This window comes from Ursus arctos, unplaced genomic scaffold, assembly GCF_023065955.2.
Source record: "Ursus arctos isolate Adak ecotype North America unplaced genomic scaffold, UrsArc2.0 scaffold_3, whole genome shotgun sequence".
NCBI lineage: Eukaryota > Metazoa > Chordata > Mammalia > Carnivora > Ursidae > Ursus > Ursus arctos.
In genome coordinates this window covers 47,722,459-47,743,273 of record NW_026622985.1, presented here as the reverse complement: position 1 = coordinate 47,743,273, position 20,815 = coordinate 47,722,459, and the positions used below count along the sequence as shown (strand labels likewise).

General features: G+C 33.9%; 1 protein-coding gene and 1 long non-coding RNA gene across 14 annotated transcripts in view; one reads left to right on the top strand and one right to left on the bottom strand.

Annotated features, from left to right (window-relative positions):
• The window catches only part of HDAC9 (histone deacetylase 9), a 906,012-nt gene that overhangs the window by 562,085 nt on the left and 323,112 nt on the right, over positions 1-20,815 (bottom strand). The window lies entirely within an intron of this gene.
• Positions 1-20,815, top strand: part of LOC123001457 (uncharacterized) — a 31,913-nt gene that overhangs the window by 3,042 nt on the left and 8,056 nt on the right. Inside the window, exon 2 of the long non-coding RNA XR_006410367.3 lies at positions 16,367-16,408. This is a non-coding gene — a long non-coding RNA (uncharacterized LOC123001457). The remainder of the gene's footprint in view (positions 1-16,366; positions 16,409-20,815) is intronic.

Genomic DNA, 20,815 nt, shown 5'->3' with positions numbered 1-20,815 from the left:
CTTTTAAGAATAGTTTCCTTGCTTCTTTGTTTTATCCTTTGGTTTCATGTTTTCTGGTTATGGCTGATGTTTTCAAAGTTGACACTAATTGATGATAAAGGAAAATTTTAAAACAGCCAGGAAAACACTTTCTAAAGATGCTTTATGGCTCTCGGTAATCTAATTTGTGGGAAATGCAGAATGGAGCACCACAGAGTGCTTTTCAATAATTTATGGTAGAGATTCATCTCCTAAGTTTAGAAACATGATTTGTGACCCAACTGTGCTGTGAACCTACTTGTGCAATTAGACGGCTGGCTACAATCCCCAACCTGGCCCCTTCTTCCTGCACGCTCTTCTAGGTTTGCAATAGATTCTTGGATCCATCCTTTAGAAAATGAATAAATGAAAACACTTATTTATAATGCATTTTTTTTTAAATTGTACTTATTACTAAAGCACGGAACTGGCTGGTAGATTCTTGTCAGATTTTTTCCTTCTGAGTTTAGAGGAGAAGAGATAAACACCAATACAAAATGATTTTGTTTTCATTTACATGCTTAAATACTGCAGGATTTTTTTATCGTGTAATGAAATCAGTGTCCTGACTAAAAATGCACATTAAATGGGAAAGGGGACCAAGAATATCACAGCTATAAGTATTTCTAGTTCAAGTTTTACAGGATTCACTGAGACTTAGCATTGAGAAAACTATTTTAAAAATCATCTTGAACTTAAAGCACAAAAAGCCAGTTATTTTACCTTTTTTATTTACATAACTATTCTTAAGGTGTAGAATATTAGGTTTCTTACAACAAACAGAAGAGAGTTGGTCTTTTTCCTACATTCACTTCCACATCTCTGACAGTGTATTATTATCCAAATTTTCATCTTTAAATGAAGCAAATAGGCACTCAGCTTTAAAAGAAGAAAAAGAAAAGGAAAAATCCAGACAACAGACAGCTATGAATTATGTATGACCTGTGTGCTCAGGGACAACTAATTAGAAATCAGTTAAGAAGAAAGTAAATTCTGATGCCATCCTTCTCCATTTTTAGGTAAAAGAAAACTTTTAGTTTGAGTATTTGTCGTCAGCAAGAACTAACATCCACAATGAAAATTTATTTGTAATATTCTATTTTATACAGTTACAGAAAAAAGCGATTATATTTAACCCAGTAATGAGATCAATGGAATTGTTAAATAAAACTTGTATAATTAGTTAATTATCAATTCCACTTTTTAAAGGATAAATGCTGAAAACAACAACTACATAAAAGGTAGAAGACCATTTTATTTAATTAGGAAAGTAATAAAGCGGTTCCCTGCTATTCACAAGTTGTCAATTGAGTAATAAGTAAAGTAAAAGAACAAAATTTTATTTTGCCTTATAGTGATTTATATTTTTTAACTGTTTTCATGTATATATTTTGCTGGACTTAATGTAACATAAAAAAAGGATTTGGCTAACATAATATAATAAAAAAAAACATTAAAAAAAAAAAGAGGCTTTGGGAGTAAAAGCCCAAATACCTGGTTTGACTTCCAACTTTACTGGCTTTGTGAACTTGAGTAACTATTTTAAACCTTCTGAGCCACAGATGCCTAAAATGGAAAGTGGAGGGAATACTTGACCTATTTATATTACCAAGTTAAGTATCTGAAAACATAACACTTGCAAATTGTAAAGCATTATTTAAATATAAAATACTGCTATTATAAAATTTTCTAAAGCTTTAATCTCAAAATTGTAGTGACCCACCTAAAATTAGAAGGTTAATTACACTGCCCAAGAAGAACTGCAATTCATCACCTTATGAATGCAAAGGTGTTTTCTGAGCTCAAAAAATTTTTAAAAATCTCTAATTTTGTAAATCTTCAGCATTTTCATAAGATTAATAGACAAGTCCTAGATATTTTTTTTTTTGCTATATCTAAACTGGTTTTAAATATTCTATAATTAACACTTTAGAAAATTTTAGTAATTCTATAATTATGAATTTAGGCAATTATGGTTTCTGAAAAATATGTCTGTTTTCATATTAGATTATGAGGTTCTTGGTGCATAATCTAATTCTGAGACTATCTCTGTACTTGCTAAATATTTCTGCAATTGAATTGACAAGAAGCAATGTCTCCATGTGTTCAAGCTTAGGAATCCCTTACCTTTCATTTGTAGGCAGTCTAAATGGAACTCTGGTTTTCATCTATGGGTTGCTTGGGCAAGTATATCATTTTAACTAGATCTTATTCACACATGTTTATAATTTAGTCTCTGATTGCTGCATACATTAACTGACATTTACTTAAACCTCTGTAGAAAAACTTTGGAAATGCAACAAAAAATAAGTTATTGTATACTGTGACAGCGAACCAGTTAAACTAATTAGTTAAGGAAAGCTTTTTTACCAGAACTGACAAATATGTGGCCAAATAGGTGAGAGGCCACAACCACCCAGCCACTAGGTTACCACTCCCAGATAAGCATTACCGATTCCTTGCCACCAAGCCTCAGCCTCTTAACACAGTACTCTAGGAAGCTGCTACCAGTTCTGTAGATTTGACATTCCAGGAGAAAAACATTTACTTATTTATATGTATTAACCATTACATGCCTGCAGGGGCCTATCAGGTACACTTTTGATCTGTTTAACCAAATGATTTTTATCTCCAGAATTAACACACATTCCTCTTCGTGTCAATGCTGATGCTGGACTTTAGTGCTTTTATCATTATTATACCTAGAAATAGGTTAACATTATCAGAAATAACCCAGTGTGAGAAATGCATAAGAAATAAGAAGCAGACGACTATCTTCAATAAATAAAAAGATAAACTTCAAATTCCAGTCTTTTGACACAGCAGACATATGAAAAGCAATTTTTCACTCAGAAGCCATGAATAGAGACATGCCTAAGGAAAATTCTGATAAGAAGATATAAATTTATTCAATGAGTACCTTATAATTTATGTTGTAAAAAGTCTCACAGTAATGAGAAAAAAGTGAAAGCATGTTTAACTTGCATTGGGAAACAGGCATCACTTTTTTTTGGCTTTTCCTGATGGAGTGTTACAATATGCATGTCCAAAATATTCATATTATATATTGCTGCTGCTTATAAGCTGCTACTCACATGCTCTCCCTTTATGTGTAAATGGCAGGCCTACCCACCTGTGGCGTCACACAAAGTTCCCTTGACAAATCAGGCCCAAACTCTAGCTTGTTAGCCCCCACTGTATCAGCTTTAGCTTCTGAGATTCACTTTTGATATTTCTGGTTGTTTTCTGAGAGTATCATTTTTATACGTTTATCTTGGCCAAAGTTCCTATTGCCGCTTCTACTTTATACTCTGGCCTTAGCCATCTTGCTCATTCGGGCCAATTCCTGCTCTTGAAAGATTGTTACACAAAGCTCAGTTTGCTACCATGGCTTAGCTCAGGACTCAGGTCACTGCCTTGATGCTCTGGTCACACCACTCCTCACACTCTGCTGCTGGGCTCTGTCTTGTAACATGATGACCTGCTCCACAACCCTCACGCCACCCTCACTAACATCTCAAGGCTCCTGATTAATAAAGCAGACGCTGACTTCAGATGGCTCCCACAGCAAAATTACTTTAGACATAATACTCCTGTACCACATCTCTTTTAGGTTCCACACAAACCTTAACACCCTGGGATATGCATCTACCATAAACATTGCCAGATTGGGGCAGATTCAGTGAAACCACCATGCTATTCTCAAACCCACAGTTCCCCCCAGTGCCTCACTTCCCCCTGAGCCCATGTCATTGACGCAGACTTCTTCCTTAGGATGAATTCTTTCCTAGGGGTTGCAAAGCTCCTCCTAAAATTTGCCTTCTGTTCTCTAAGCCAACCCATATCACACAGTTTACTAAATATGCCAATAGGGCTGACAGGCCAGCCCTTCTTTTTTTCAGAAAGTACCTCCAATTCCAGATAAATCAGTGGCTACAAATAATATGGAAACTGGGAATGTGTTGTGTCTGGGAACTCCACATGTGGGATTTGTACAATCTGTAGTTCTGGTCAGTTGGTCTTCCCTATTATTTATGCGTATCTATCCATGTACACACACAAACACACACACAGATACATGTATATATAATCCATATATTAGTATATAGCCACGTGGAAACACAAATGACATGTAACCTCTACTGCTTTCTTTCCCCTTCTTGATACTTTCCCTTCATTTTGTATTTCTTACTTCATTGCACTCAAAGGGGAAATGTAAGAGATACATGATCAAAACTCTCCTTTCCTTCTGATTAAGAAACTGACCAATCATGGGGCGGGTCAGTTTGTTGAGCCTCTGACTCTTGGTTTCGGCTCAGGTCATAATTCATGAGTCATGGGTTTGAGCCCCAAGTCAGGCACCACACTCAGCAGTGGGTCTGCTTGAAGATTCTCTCCCTCTACATCCCCCCACCTTGTGCACGTGCGTGTGTGCACATGCACTCTCTAAAATAAATAAATCTTAAAAAAAAAAAACCTGACCAATCATAATATAATCTCTGGAGCTCTGCCTCTTCTCAAAAATGTAAAGAAAAGAAGCATAGGATAAAAATTTTGTACTAAATAATAATATTAGTTATGGTATAAATATGAAGAAACAGTGGAAGTACAATTTAATTTTAGACCCCTGTGTTCAATAAGAAAAAAAGAACTCTTGAAATAATAAATCACTTCTCAAAGTCTTAAATTTATTTACACATGGTTAAGTGAAGAATGATAATGATGGAATCATAGGTTGGTCCTACAAAATACTTGGATCATTCAAGGAAGGTTACTAAAAGTGTCTACCCTATAACTAGCACTGTGCGAGAGTAATGAGGAATAAAAATAAAGTGTACATGCTCTGTTAAACATTCTTCCATCACTGAAACAAAGCCACTTTTGGAGACATCTTATCTACCATTTGCCAAAAGTAAAGGCTCCCAGCAATATAAATGGTGCTGATCTTCTATTTTTAAAACAATGGCAAAGTTGATGAATAAATATCAAATCCCGGGAGCTGGACCAGGAATCATATATGTGGATGTAATAATTAGAATCAGACACCATCATACACCAATAGCCTCAGTTAGTGAACATTTCACAATATTCTTGTGACTTTGCTTGCTCACATATCCTAGGCGATCAGAATGCGAAAGACTTCCAAACACAGTCATTCATTCCACAGACACCTTTGAAAAGCCTAATATTTGTCAGGCACCAGAGTGGCAGTCTGATTCCCCTTACTTCTCCACTAGCCTCAGCTTGAATGTTTCCAATAAGGGAGCATACTCTTGAGATACTTGTTTCATATGTTAACATCTTTGTTAAAAAAGTATTTCCTCCATTAGAAACAACTTAAATTCCTCCAATTAAGGAAATGGTAAATACATTTTAGTACTTCCAGTCAATGAAATATTTCCAATTGAAAATACTGAATGTCATGGAAAATGGCTACATATATAAACGTATATAAAACGTATGTAAGAAGGTGAAACGTATATAAAAAATATGATACTGGATATATTGGAGGTATAAATTGGAACATATATAGAAAGTATGATACGTATATAAAAAGTATGATATTGGATATATTGGTGGTATAAATTGGAGGCTTTCATTATCTGAGATACCAGAGGTATTGGTAAACTTAAATTTCACAATAAACTGGAGAGAGGGGAGTGAAGAGGGGAGCATCTTCTCTCAAATTCTCAAAATTAAAATATAAAAATAAGTTGATTTTAACATATGTTTAATAAAATTTAGTTATACTTACAACTCTGAGCTCCTTCTTACAACAGACAGAGAGTGAATTAACTGTTGTGTTGGGAGGGTAAGAAGGAGCAGTGAAGCTTTTTTAAATGTAAACTCTTTTACTCTAATGCTACATATATACAGAAAAGTGAGAAAACCATAGGTGGATATCTTGGTGAATTAACACAAAGTAAACACACCCAAGAAACCAACCACAAAAAGAAATAAAACATTTTGAAAAACCACAGCACCTTTCTTGATGCTTCTCTCTGTTGCTAACCCCCTCTAAGTAACTACTTTCTGGACTTTCAACATCATAAACGGGGTTTGCCTATTTCTAACTCCATAAAAATTAAATCATATACTAGGCACTTTTGTGTCTCACTTCTTTCTTTCAATATATTTGTGAGGCTCACTGGTATAATTGTCTGTAATAATAGTGCGTTCACTTTCATTGCCATATGATGTCCCATTATATGCATATATCACAATTTACCCATTCTAATTTTGAAGAACATTGTTTTGTTTCCACTTCTGGGTGATTATTAATAGAACTGTTATAAACATTCTGTACATGTATTTTTGGTAAACACATCTTGTTGCACACATTTCTATTGGGTATGTATCTAAAGGCCTAATGCTGGGTTGTAGGGTATGAACACATTCAGATTAAATATAAACTGTTTGAGTTTAACTGTATCAGCAAAATGGTGAGTTCCATAACACAGTCTTCAGCTTTGCCAAAATGTTCTAGGACTTTTTAAATTTTCCCAAGTGTTTTCTTACTCCTCTGACATACAAATTATTCTTCCTGCCCCTCAAATTTATTTTTATGCATCAACCACACCGCAAATCTTGTTGGTTCCCTCTTACTGCACTATCAGCAGGTCAAATTCTACCAAAATTGCAGGAGCTTTTTTGTTCAAACTTTTTTCCAACATCATCTCTGCAAGTTAATAAAATCCTGCATCTTTTCCAAATTTTGCACCATAATTGCATTATATTTTTTTATATTTTATATTTTTGGAAAGAGTCCTTTCCAAATTGTATCCAAATATTAAGAGAACACTGACCAAGAAGGAAAATGACCAAAAGGATGAATTTATAAAAAAGGAAATGTTAAGTAAGAATATTTGAGTGGAAGTGAGTTTTATAAATACCCAATTTGCCATGAAATAGTATCTTCCTTTTTTTTCCCAGCCTAATAGCTGGTGGAAATCTAACAATGAACACTCAAATAACTTGAATACAGTGGTACGTATAAAAAATCTTGTAAGAAAATACACTAAACTATTTCTTGATGGCAGAATCAAAAGTGACACTTTTAATTTAGTACTTTCATTTGTACAATAAATATTCATTATTTGTATAAGCAGAAAATATCCATAAGGATTAGACTACAAGTGAAATTTGTTTCCTTTTTAATATCTACTCAACAGTCTAAGTTTTGTTTTACGTAACTATACAGAATAAATTTAGCTTATTTTCCATATGAACGCTCTTGAAATAGTTTATAACTATTATGATTGTTTCTTTTTCATGAGACAAATACCTCCAGATCCTCCTACAGTTTTTTCTATGACATGATTTCAAGACCCTGTGCAATTTCATTACTCTCATTTGGACATGCTCTACTTGTGTTCTTCCAGATTTATATTGTACTAGAAATATGTACACAATAGGAGCCAATAGAGACTCTTAAGAAATCAAACTTGTGAATTGCATAAAATTTATGGTAGTCTTCCTAGATGCACATGGTGATTAATAATAAAGTTCTTGCTACAATATTTAGTTTGGATAGTAAATTACAGTTTACAAGCTCTACAAATAAAAACATTTCTCCTATTCATGAAAACAACACCAACTTTGTATTTTAAATTTTCATGGCTAAGATCATTACTCTAATGTAATTGAAATTCTAGGCTACAAATGAATAAAAGAAGTGGTGGACATAACTCTATTTCTGTTTTTCCCCTAAAAGGACTAATAACACAAATGGTTCTACAATGGTTATGTTCAACACTTTTTTTAAAGATTTATTTATTTGAGAGAGATAGAGAGAATGAGCAGGGGGAGGGGAAGAGAGAAAGAAATTAAGCAAACTCTGCACTGAGTATAGAACCCAACACAGGGCTCAATCCCCTGACCCTGAGATCATAACCTGAGCCAAAATCAAGAGTCAGATGCATAACCAACTAAGCCACCCAGGCACCTCAAGTTCAACGTCTTAGTGTCTTCTGTTTTATAAATAGCATAACATTATTAGTATTTATTTTTACTTCTAAAAACAAGAATCCAGTAAAAAAAAAAAAAAACACAACAAAGTTACATTACAGACCACAATTTTGACAAGGGGTATATAAATGTTTCTGTGAAATATAAGAATATTAAAATAAATAACATGAAGCATATCTTCACATAAAGGTTATTTTAGGTGTCAATATATTTCATCGTTAATCATTATAAACTCTCTCCTATTTTTATTTTCATACCACTGACTCATATCTACATTGGGATTTTTTGAAAGGTCAATGATGCCATAGATATACGAGGGTCAATAAACATTGTCATTATTTTAAATACACCAATAATCCTATATTATTTTTAGGGTTGTAAGAAAGAATCTATCAACATGGAAATTCAACATTTATTTAAATATTTTGAGACAAATGTAACTTTTGAGAGAACTTTTGAGAGAAATGTAAAACTCACACGGTCACAAACATTCACCAGTTAATATGTACACAAATATTCATCGAGGCAATTTTTCTGAAATAGAGAATAACTGAAGACAGACTTAATACTCAGTATTAGGAGAAAGGTTAATCGCATGGATAAGATGCAACTATTAAATTGAGAACATTACAGTTTTCTACATATGAGGCTGCCTTTAATATTTCGTAGAATTTTTAAAAAGCATCTTGCAGAAAACTATGCATATCACACACACACACACACACACACACACACACACACACACAGAGGCACATTTGTAAATGCAGAGCAAAAAGTTCGAAAAAACCGTATTATTAAATGCTTTCTAGAAGAAGTGGAAGTAGAGGCAAAGAGGGAGTTTTAGTTGTTTTTTTTTTTAATTTACTCATAATATATTAAAATACAGTTTAAATGGAGACCAGATTAAAGGAGAAGATTTGACTCCAAAATGTACCTCTAACCTGTTTCTTTTTTCAAGCCTTGTCCAATTTATACTAAACACATTCTTTTTATTTCTTTATTAAACCTACTCCCCACCTCAGCATATGAAAGAATAGTGACCAATGCTGATGAATGGCTGGCTTCAGAGCAGTGATGTCATGTACAACAACCTAGAAAACCATGAATAAAATCTGAATATAACAATAAACTATTTATTTTTGGCAATCTTCTGAATTCCAAATTAGATACAGTTCTCTAACTTTAGTGGAAGCTCTGTGTATGTGTCTGAGAGTGTGGGAGCCAACAAAGGGTAGTGTTTGTCCCACTGAATTTAAATGTCTCTGCATATTATCCTCTTGGCTGGCCAGATGACAGAGGCCCTTGCCAGTCCTACTCTTTAAATAGAGACCTACACTTTTTAAATAGAGCTTACTTGTTCCAGAGAAAGGTTTTCTTTCCTTGTGCTCAAATTTTACTCTTTAAGGAGCAAATGAGCCTCTATGCCATCAGTAGCTCATGCACATATCCAAGATGTGTCTGACTTATGAGCAGGTTTTTATTCAAAAGGTTAAATTAAAACCTTCTTTTTATTCTCTGCTTTAATTTTCAGCACCTAATGAAAAGGTCAAACCATTTTCAGGATATTTCCAAATATTGCTGTCAACTATCTTTTCACCCATTTAACTATCCATGCGTAAAAGGAGTATTTGATTCAGAAGAGCTGAAGTTTCAAAATAATGCCTTCGTTTCTAATCATCCGTAAACAGCTTGCCTCCAGGCATTTAAGAACAGATAGGCCTCGTTATAACACACAGAAAAACAATTGCTGGCACGGATGAATAGTATTAGGTTAAAATGTCCTTTAAAAAAAGGCTCAGAAAGCTCTGTGAACATCAGCTCATATTATCACAGGTACTTTCTTTTTCAAGGATGGCATGTGCAATTTAAAGCACAATTGCAGGAGTCATCTAGTCCTATATATTTTGGCATTACGTATACCATCACAAGTAACAATTATGCAGTCTGCAGAAAATGGGCAACTTCTCAATATGTATAGTCAATTAAGACCATCATATAGAACATAATGTAAATATATGAACAAATTACCCAATTCATTCAAAATATATTCCAGTGGAAAACGAAGCATTCACCAAAAAAGTTAAAGGAACTCAATTGTAATTGAATTTACATTATTACTTAAAGTTGTGACTTAAGCTAATTTTACCTTCTATGATAAGTGAAAGCTGATTACATTTGATTAAGTACATAATCTGTTGCCATGATATGATTACTGTCTTAAGAAAATGCAAAATTTATTTTTCTGCGGCTCTGAATTCTTGAATCATTGATATGGTGAATGCAACCTCTTGCTTCCTATAATATATATATTGGCAACTAGGCCTGACCTTCTCAGGTCATAAAATTATTAAGCTCTTGAGTAATTTGAGAAATTCATATACGGCTAACATTTCCAGCCCTGAATCTTACATTGCTCACATATTCTACAGAAATGAAGTCATTAAATGAAAGAGATGAGAAAGATAATTCTTAGTACATACGAATTAAATGGATGAAAGTCATGTTATGACAAAGATTATAAATGGTATTTGATGATAATGAACAAGAAGAGGGGTCAGCAAATCCCCACTTTTTGAAAAATGACAACAGAATAGCATTATCATTCAAGAGTTATATTTTGGTGCCAAACATCTATCTTAACATCACAGTTGACACTATTTTATTTATTCACTAGTTCCTCTTTTGGGCATGGGAACAGTTTGAAGAACTATTAACCTTCAAGGAAAAAAGATGTTATGGCAAAGTCCAATAACCAGACTCCATTATATTTATGATACCATCATCTCATTACATATCCTTAAAAAATGAATACATTTGAAAATAGCAATTTAAATATTAAAATAAGTATGAAATATACAGTGTTCAGAGGATAAAATACAGTGATCTAGTTTTCTTCTTTTAGTTAGAAGATATGCCACTCAGTATGTAGAAAATATACACTGAGGCATCTACTCAGAGACTTAGTTCATTGCTGCTGTTGATAATAAATCACCATCCTCATTAGTAGCTACAAGAGCCTGAATGAAGCTTTTTTTTTTTTCTCCTCTTGCTGGATAGATACATGCATATATCCACAAATCATGGTATTTGCATGTATATGTTCATGTGTGTGCATATAAATGCAAACTGGGTTCTAGTGTCATCCAAAGCATATCTAGGTTGAGAATTCTATTTTATACACAAAGGATGATGCTCTGCTAATTAACACAAATGTTAAACACTGGTTTTAAATACACACACACACAAACACACATAATCTTGAAAGCCCATGACTATTATGTAAAAATAACATGTTTTTGGGGTGCCTGGCTGGCTCAGTCAGAGGAGCATGCAATTCTTGATCTTAGGATCATGGGTTTGAGCTCCACGTTGGGTGTGAAGATTACTTAAATAAATAAATATTTTTTTAAAAATAACGTGTTTTTAAAAATTAACCATAACTAGCACCTGAAAAGCCAAGACTTTTAAAAAATTATCCTCAATGATAACACTAGTGCTTATTTCCTATTTATTTAACTCCATTCCCTTCTTTGATGTATATCTATGTGTTCCCTGTACCATAACTAGTTTTCAATCTGGTTTTATTAGGAAGGTGAGACTTCTTCAGTTGGTCTTCTCAGTTTAATTTTCTGTCAGAGAAAATACAGTTACATTAAATTTCTAAATAATTTCCCCTAATAAAAAACTTTCTTGAGACAAATGAAAATGGAAACACAACATACCAGAACTTGTGAGATGCAGTAAAAGCAGTCCAAGAGGGATGTTCATAGGAATAAACACCTACATTAATAAGTAAGAAAGATCCCAACTAACCTAATTCCACAGCTTAAGAAAGTAGAAAAAGAACAAACTGAGACCAAAGTTAGCAGAAGAAAAGAAAATATGAAATGTTAGAACAGAAGTAAATAGAGAACAGAAAAACAATAGAAAAGACAAACCAAACTACGAGTTCATTCTTTGAAGAGATAAACAAAACTGACAAAACCTTAGCTAGACTAACCAAAAAAAGAGAGAAAGGACCCAAATCAACAAAATTATAAATGAAAAAGAAGACATACCATTGATACAGAAGTACAACGGATCGTTAGAGGCTAATACAAAGAACTACATGCCAACAAACTGGACAACCTAGGAGAAGTGGAACAATTCTTAGAAACATACAATTTACCAACACTGAATCAGGAAGAAATAAAAAATCTGAATAGATCAATTGCTAATAAGGAGATTGAATCAGTAACCAAATATCTTCCAACAAAGAAAAGCCCAGGACCACCAGATAGCTTCACCGGTAAATTTTACTAAACATTTAAAGAAGAATTAACACAAATCCTTCTCTAACTATTACAAAAAAACTGAAGAGGAGGGAATTCTCCCAAACTCATAGACACAATGAGAAAAGAAAACTACAGGATCATTGATCATAATCAAGTGAGATTTACCAGGCTGCAAAGATGATCCAAACATATGCAAATTAATAAATGTGATATGTCACATTAATAGAATGAAAGAAAATAATTATGTAATCATTTCAATGGACACAGAAAGAGCATCTGACAAAATTTAACATCCATTCATGATAAAAACACTTTTAAAAAAATAGGCATAGAAGTAACATATCTCAACATAATAAAAGTGAAATATGATATGCCTGTAGCTAATACCATACTCAATGGTGAAAGGCTGAATTTTTTCCCTTTAAGATCAGGAACAAGATCTACACTTATGTTGATGAGCAAAGTACAGAACTGTAGAATCATTATACTGTACACCTGAAACTAACATAACACTGTATGTTAATTGTATTTCAATTAAAAAAAAAAAGACGAGAGGTGTATTTAAAGAAAATAAAAAAGATAAAAAACAAGACAAGGATCCCTAATCTCACCAGTCTTATTCAACATAAAACTGTCCTAGCTGGAGCAATCAGGCAAGAAAAAGAAACAAAAGGTATCAAAATTAGAAAGGAAGAAGTAAAATTGCCTCTATTTGCAGATGACATGATTGTTTATATAGAAAATCCTAATGATTCAACAAAAAACCATTAGAACTAATCAATGAATTCAGTAAAGTTGCAGGATACAAAAGTAACGTAAAAAAATCACAACTAATTCTATACACCAACAACTAAATTTTGGGTGAAAAGGATATGAAGAAACCGATCTCATTTACAATAACATCAAAAACAATAAAATACTTAGGAATAAATTTAACCAAGGAAGTGAAAGATCTGTACTCTAAAAACTGTAAGACATTGATAAAAGAAATTTTTAAAAGACACAAATAAATAGAAAGATACCCAGTGTCCACTGATTGGGAGGATTAATATTGTTAAAATGTCAATTCTACCAAAAGCTATCTATAGGTTCAATGCAATCCCTATCAAGATTTCTATGGCATTTTTTACAGAAATAGAAAAAAACGTTCTAAAATTTATATGGAACCACAGAAGTCCCTGAATAGCCAAAGAAATCCTAAAAAAGAAGAACAAAGCAGAAAGCATCACACTTTCTGATTTCAAGCAAAATCATAAAACTATAGTAATTAAAACAGTGTGGTATAAAAACAGACAGAGAGAACAAGGGAAAACAATTGAGAGCCCAGAAATAAATCTATGTATATACATTCAACTAATATTTGACAAAGGAGTCAAGAATTCTCAATGGGGGAAAAGACAATCTTTTCAATAAGTGGTGCTGGGAAAATTAGATATTCACATGTAAAAGGATGAAACTGAAACTCCTCCCTCACACCACTCACAAAAGTTAACTCAAAATGGATTAAAGACTTAAATATAAGACCTGAAACCACGAAACTCCTAGAAGAAAACAGCAAAAAAAGCACCTTGACATGGGTCTTGGTAATGAATTTTTAGGAATCACACCTAAAGCACAAGCGACAAAACCAAAAATAAACAAGTGGGATTATAGCAAACTAAAAAGCTTCTGTACAGCATAAGAAACTATCAACAAAGTGAAAAGACAACCTACAGAATGAGGGGGAAAAAAAGTTTGCAAATCATGTATCCGATAAAGGGTTAGTATCCAAAATATGTAAAGAACTGACACAAGTCGATAGTAAAAACAAAACAGAACAACAACAACAAAAAATCCAATTAAAAAGTGAGCAAAGGACCTAAACATATATCTCCAAAGAAAATATACGAACAAACAACTGGTGCATAAAAAGATGTTCAACATCACAAATCATTAGAGAAATGCAAATTAAAACCACACTGAGATATCATGTCACATCTATTAGGATAGCTAACACCAAAAAGACAAGAGATAAAAAATGCTGGTGTGGATGTGGAGAAAAAGGGTCGTGCAGTGTTGCTGGGATTCTAAATTGACACAGCCAAAAACAGTATGAAGTCTCCTCAAAAAATTAAAACACAGAACTATCATATGATCCAGCAATTCCGCTTCTGAAAATATATCCCAAAGAAACAAAAACATCAACTTGGAAAGATATCTGTATCCCCATGCTCATAGCAGCATTATTGAAGTAGCCAAAACATGGAAACCTAAGTGTCCATCAATGGATAAATGGAAAAAGAAGTTGTGGTATATACATACCATGGAGTATTATTCAGCCACAAAAAATGAGGAAATCCTACCATTTGCAACAACATGGATGGACCTTGAAGCCACTATTATGCTAAATGAAATGACAGACACAGGAAGACAAATACTATATGATCTCACTTAATTTGGAATCTTAATAAACAATCAAACTGCCAAACTCATGGAAAAGATATCAGATTTGTGGTTATCAGAGGTAGGGGGTGGGGGGCGGGAATTATATGAAGGTGGTCAAAAGGTACAACCTTCAAGTTAGAAGACAAGTGAGTACTAGGGATATAATGTACAACAGGATGACAAAAGTAACACTGTTGCCCAACACATAGGAAAGTTGTTACAAGAGAGTAAATCCTAAGAGTTCTCATCACAAGGAGAAATTTTTTTTTTCCTGTTCTTTTTACTCTATCTATATGAGCTGATGGATGTTAACTAAACCTACTGTGGTGATCATTTCATTGTATATGTAAATCAAATCATCACACTGTACATCTTAAACTTATTCAGTGATGTACGTCAATTATTCCTCAGTAAAACTCGAAAAAAAAATTTCCCTGATGTCCTAGAACACAAAATTAATGAACTGTAACTTATCTTTTCTCTGTGAAAATTTATAATCAAATGCAATGAGAGGAGTTTCTTTCAGAAAAAATCTCAAGTCAATAAACCATTTTAGGTGAAGTAGGACTTTACCATCCCTGGCTAGTCAGTGATTACTGAGATTCTATCTCATTTCTGTGAAAGTGAATTTGTATCAGCAAATCTGGGCTCCCATTGAGTTGTGTTGGTTTAGGAGAATAATTCGGATATGAGGACTCAATCAGCCATTAGTCTGGGTGCCTGGGGCATATACTGTAGCTGAATCCCCAAATGTGCCCCTTGTGAATCATATTAGCCCCACATCAAAGTCACCTTCTCTAGTTTGAAGCTGTACTTTTGTGGCTGGGTTGGAACTGAAGGAGCCTCTGGGGACGTGGACAAACCAGCTGCTAATTAACCAGAAACTGTCTTGACTCTATGACCACTGAAAACTCTAGAGAGAAGGAAAAAAATACAGCTTTCCCATGGTACTACAGCACAGAGAATTATAAATAGATACTGCAAAGTGACAGTATGGTGTCAGCTACTTCCACTCAAAAGGATAAAACCTATTATAGACATAGTCTAGTTCAGATTACTCTGAGAACTATACATTTCAGATAATGCAGGCTTTTATATTTCCATTGAAAACTCACAGTATTCAACCGATTGTGGGCCCCCTAATGGAGATGAAGGTGAGCACAGGAATACATTAAACAAAGCAGGGGTGGGAGGGAGGGAGGATGAGGTACCATGATCACAAGAAATACAAGCCTCCACTCTGGAAAATAGGCTAGCAATTAGAGGAAAAATGTGTGCCTGGCTTTTTCTGCTGCCTCAAATTTCTTATTTACAAGCATCAACGTGAATGTTAAGGCTACATGAAGTGAAGTAATGTATCTTCTAAGAGGGATAAGTGCGACAGAGAAAAAAAAATTACAGTTTTTCTCATCCAATCCTCATAGCTAATACAGTGGTAGAAAATGCTAAATGTTGATGGGAAAGAAATCCTGTATATGATATCAGTGTGCATTAACATAATCATTGGTGGTCATCCATCATCTTTAGTTTGCTCTCATTTTGTAGAGTCCCTGAATTGAAAATCTGTGAAAATTAATTTCCCCTGTGTTGCTATAGCTCTTGTAACTGTGTAAGTTCCTCTCTCAGTAGAGGATGGATGGATGAAGAGTGGAACCTTGGTATAATTTGCCTTCTTGTTTCAGGTTTCTAAAATGAAGTCTCCCGAGATCTTCATCTCAAAACAGGTGAATATCGAAAAATGTCTTGGGAATATAAGATAATTTGCAACTTATATTATGCAACTGGAAAAGTAAAAGCTGAGATAAATCACAACATATTATTTCCAAGGAGGTGTCATACCACAGCATTGAAAAAAATATAGATTTTTTTAAAAAGATTTTATTTTATTTGAGAGAGAGAGAGCATGGGCAGGGGGAAGAGAAGAGGGAGAGGGAGAAGCAGACTCCCTGGCTGAGCAGTAAGCCCACCTTGGGGCTCAATCCCAGGACCCTGGGATCATGACCTGAGCCGAAGGCAGATGCTTAACCGACTGAGCCACCCAGGTGTCCCCCAAAATATAGATTTTACATGTGCATATATGTGCACATTTGATTACTATTAAATCTTTCTAAATATATATACTTAAAAATCTAACATCCTGTATTGTCCAATAAGTGCTAAAATATTAAAAATTCATAAAATGTAAAGGTAAACCTAAAATGGAGAGAAAGACAAATGACAAATGCCCAAGTAAAATATTACAATAAGAGCTGACAGATGATGTGGGTGTACGTGATGTACTACAGTAAAAAAAAAAAAAAAAAAAAAAAGACTGGCTCTCTACATAGCACTGGACATGAACGAGCCTATGATGTTGCTATGAGCAACAGAATGACATGGTCTTAGATATATAAATGGTAGATCTGGAAACGACGGAGTCATGATCTGGGTTACTCCTCCAGCTTTTAAGAAAATCTGATATCACTATATCCATTCTATAGATGGAGGAACAAGGTCCAGAGAAATTCATTGACCTGCTGCCAACGACTCCAAGAGCAAGGAGTAGGAAAGTTGAAACCAAAAGCAAGATCTCTTTTCCCCTGACACATTGAATGCAGTTAAAAAACATTAATCAGGAAGACTGAAGGTCAAGCAGCTTTCAGGATAGGCAGTATTTAAATATAAGATGACCAAGGCTCATAAAAGATCCATATGAGGCTGCAGTAAGAAAAAGGGTCACATAGATTACAGAGTTTTACACGTTTTGTCATGTCTGTCAATTACGGCAAGCACAGTTGCTAGGCTTAGAGAATTACCAGCATCTGAGAGAAACTGAGACAGAGATGGCTCTCTATCTGAATCCAAAGCTTTATAAATGATATTTTTCTTACTATGTGTTGTGTGCACTCTGATACTTCCTTTTTTTTCTTTTAAGATTTTATTTATTTATTCGACAGAGATAGAGACAGCCAGCGAGAGAGGGAACACAAGCAGGGGGAGTGGGAGAGGAAGAAGCAGGCTCATAGCAGAGGAGCCTGATGTGGGGCTCGATCCCATAACGCCGGGATCACGCCCTGAGCCCAAGGCAGACGCTTAACCGCTGTGCCACCCAGGCGCCCCCACTCTGATACTTTCAATCTTGTGTTTAAATGCTGGTCTCAATCCCCTAAACTGATTTCTCAGTTGGTCTCCTGTCAGAAAACAGTAGTAATGAGGGGTAGGACCTCTCAAGTTGTTGGACCAAGAAATGCCCGGGATTTCGTAGAAGAGAGAAGAGGAAAGTAGTAGTGGGCATATCATCACTTTTGGTGCAGAGGCTGTTGGGAACCTGATAAAGTAGAAATGAAATGGGCAAAAGATTTTGAGTCTTTGATTAAGTGAGAGATTATAGTAAGATTGACAGCCAGCCAGGGCTTAATTTGTTGCCTTGATTTAACCAATTTTAAACATTACAAAGCTTAACATTACTATGAGGAAGTCAAACTATAATTTGCTTCCAGTATTTATATAAAACTATTTTTAGAATTTATGAAAATGAGGGATGAAGAAAGAGGGAGAATGGAAGAAATAGAGTCACGGAGAAAGAGAGAGAATGAGAGATGGAGGGAGTGAAAAAGCTCCTGTTCCTAGCATCCTTCCCATTTTAATTCTCTGGGATTACCAGAAGAGAAATACTTAGCCTTATTCAAAACCAACAGATCCAATAAATAATGAGCCATGCAGGATAAATTAACCACTTGTTAAATGGGGCTATTTTTTAAACTCACCCAAAATCACATATGATGCATATTCAACATAAGTCCAGATACTAAGGATGAAGTAGGAGCATGCATGCACACACTTTTTGTGTGGTTGTTGCAGTCTTCAAAAGTAATTTTTGCACTCACTGATTCCCTTAGAGCCTAACATTGCTGTGATGTAGGCAGGGATAATTTAGAACTTCTGTTGGTTTAAAAATACTATTAAAAGTTTAGCCCCATAAAGTTAAAGCAATTTAGAAGTTTGGGGAATAAAAAGTGTAAGTAACTCAGTATCCCAGGGCTAACAACTGTTAAGAGTTTGCTGTGTATCCTTCCAGACACACTCTTCTATATATATATATATATATATATATATATACACACACACACACACACACACACACACACACACACAACGTATATATAGCATATAATTTCTTTTCAATTTTGCAATCTGTCTTAGACCTTTCCATGTCTAGATGTATGTCTCTATCCCATTCTAATGATAGATATATCATAACTTAACCCTTCTCCAATTGTTTTGTGAATATAAAAAAAAGCCTATAATGCTGGAGTTAGAACAAATGTATAAATATTTCCATACCATAATTAATTCTATAAATTTGGACTGATTGCCCAGGACACATTTAAAAATTAGAAATTATAAATTAGTACCCAAAACGTTTCCAATAATATATCTCAATGCCCACTTCCCTATTCCATTACCAACACTGAGTGACACCAACATCCCAATAGCTTTTACCAATGCTCAGGGTGAACAAAAGTAACATATTAATTTCTCTTCTTAAACATATATCATATGCTTATTGGTCATTTGCATTTCTTCTATGAGTCATGTTTGCCTACCCTTTGTCCATGTTAATACTGAGTTTGTCTGGTGATCTATAGGAACACTTTATATATAACATATATTTATGATATATATTTATGTATTTACCTAGTATCTAATATATGTTACATATATTATCTATAAGTCTACAACATGTGAAATTTGCAATCTTTTTTTTTTGCAATCTTTTTCTTTATGCCTTCTAAAGCATATATTTTGGTGGTAGGAATTTAAAACAAACAAGCAAACAAACAGATTACAGATGAGCACATAGAGACTCAAAGGGTTTAACTGACTTGTCCATGGTCACATAGGTATATACTGGTGATTCCGAGAGTCTGACTTTAGTTGGCTGAAGTTTCTCTGGCTAGAGCTCAAACGAACTACAGTAACAAAAAAGCCGTATGATATTTTTGGCAGGCTTTATTTCAAGGTTCTTGAATATATTATACATATATAAACATGCACACATACCACACACATATAACCATACACTCTTTTAAAATTCTTCTTTTATTCTCACACATAAAAGGCTACTTTCTACAGATCGTTTTAGCTTCAGATGAAGTGAAATTGAGTCTAAAATCAATTTTAATTAAAATCAGCTCAAAAAACTTGATACTGGATTGCCAGTGCTAGGAGGAGATTTGCAGAGTTTTAGCTAGTAAATAAAACCTTCAGTCCCACTAAAGAGAGCCTTAGAAATCCCTCTTGTCTCACATTAGCCTCATTCTGAAAAGAATCATTAACTATACTAATTCCATATATATATATATATATATATATATATATATATATATATATACACACACATATGAATATATATATATATATATATATATATATATATATATATATAGTATAGTTAGATTTGTTCATCAATAAATGATATGAACCAGAGTTTGAACTTCAGGACCAGCATGCCTTTTATTTCTGTCATATCAAATCTCTCCGCTACCAAACTTGTCTTTCTTCCATAAATAAACAATGCTACACCACCATCTACATTTCATTATCTGGCTACTGCTAACACAAGGATAATCTGTATATTAAAATAAAGCCTCACTTGGCAAATGCAAAATTTTTATCAAAACATAATCTACTAAGTTTACAACTCAAAAGGTATAACCACCCTTAGCAGATGTTAAATGTTTTACATTCTTTTCCTTGCAAAGAAGTTAAGTGAAATATCTGTTGTATGTGTGAGACATCAGTAGTCCCACATGACAATTCCACAACTTAAAATCATTAAAACAGATGGAGTCCTAAAGATCTGTCTACCTTGAAATTAGTGTGAAAACAAAACAACCACATATGAATATTTTTTAATGAAAAATGAATAGAATGAGGAATCTTTTCCTCATTTATCATACCATTATTCACAAGAGTTCCTAGTAGGATTATACCAACTTTCAACAACTGCAGCTTTTTCCCATTAAGATTACTTACCTAATCATTTGAAACAGGTGACCAAGAAATAATTTTTGCACAATTTTATTTGAAGTAGAAATTCTCAAAAATATACTTTCAATCGAATTTCGAATGAACAAGTACACTTAAGA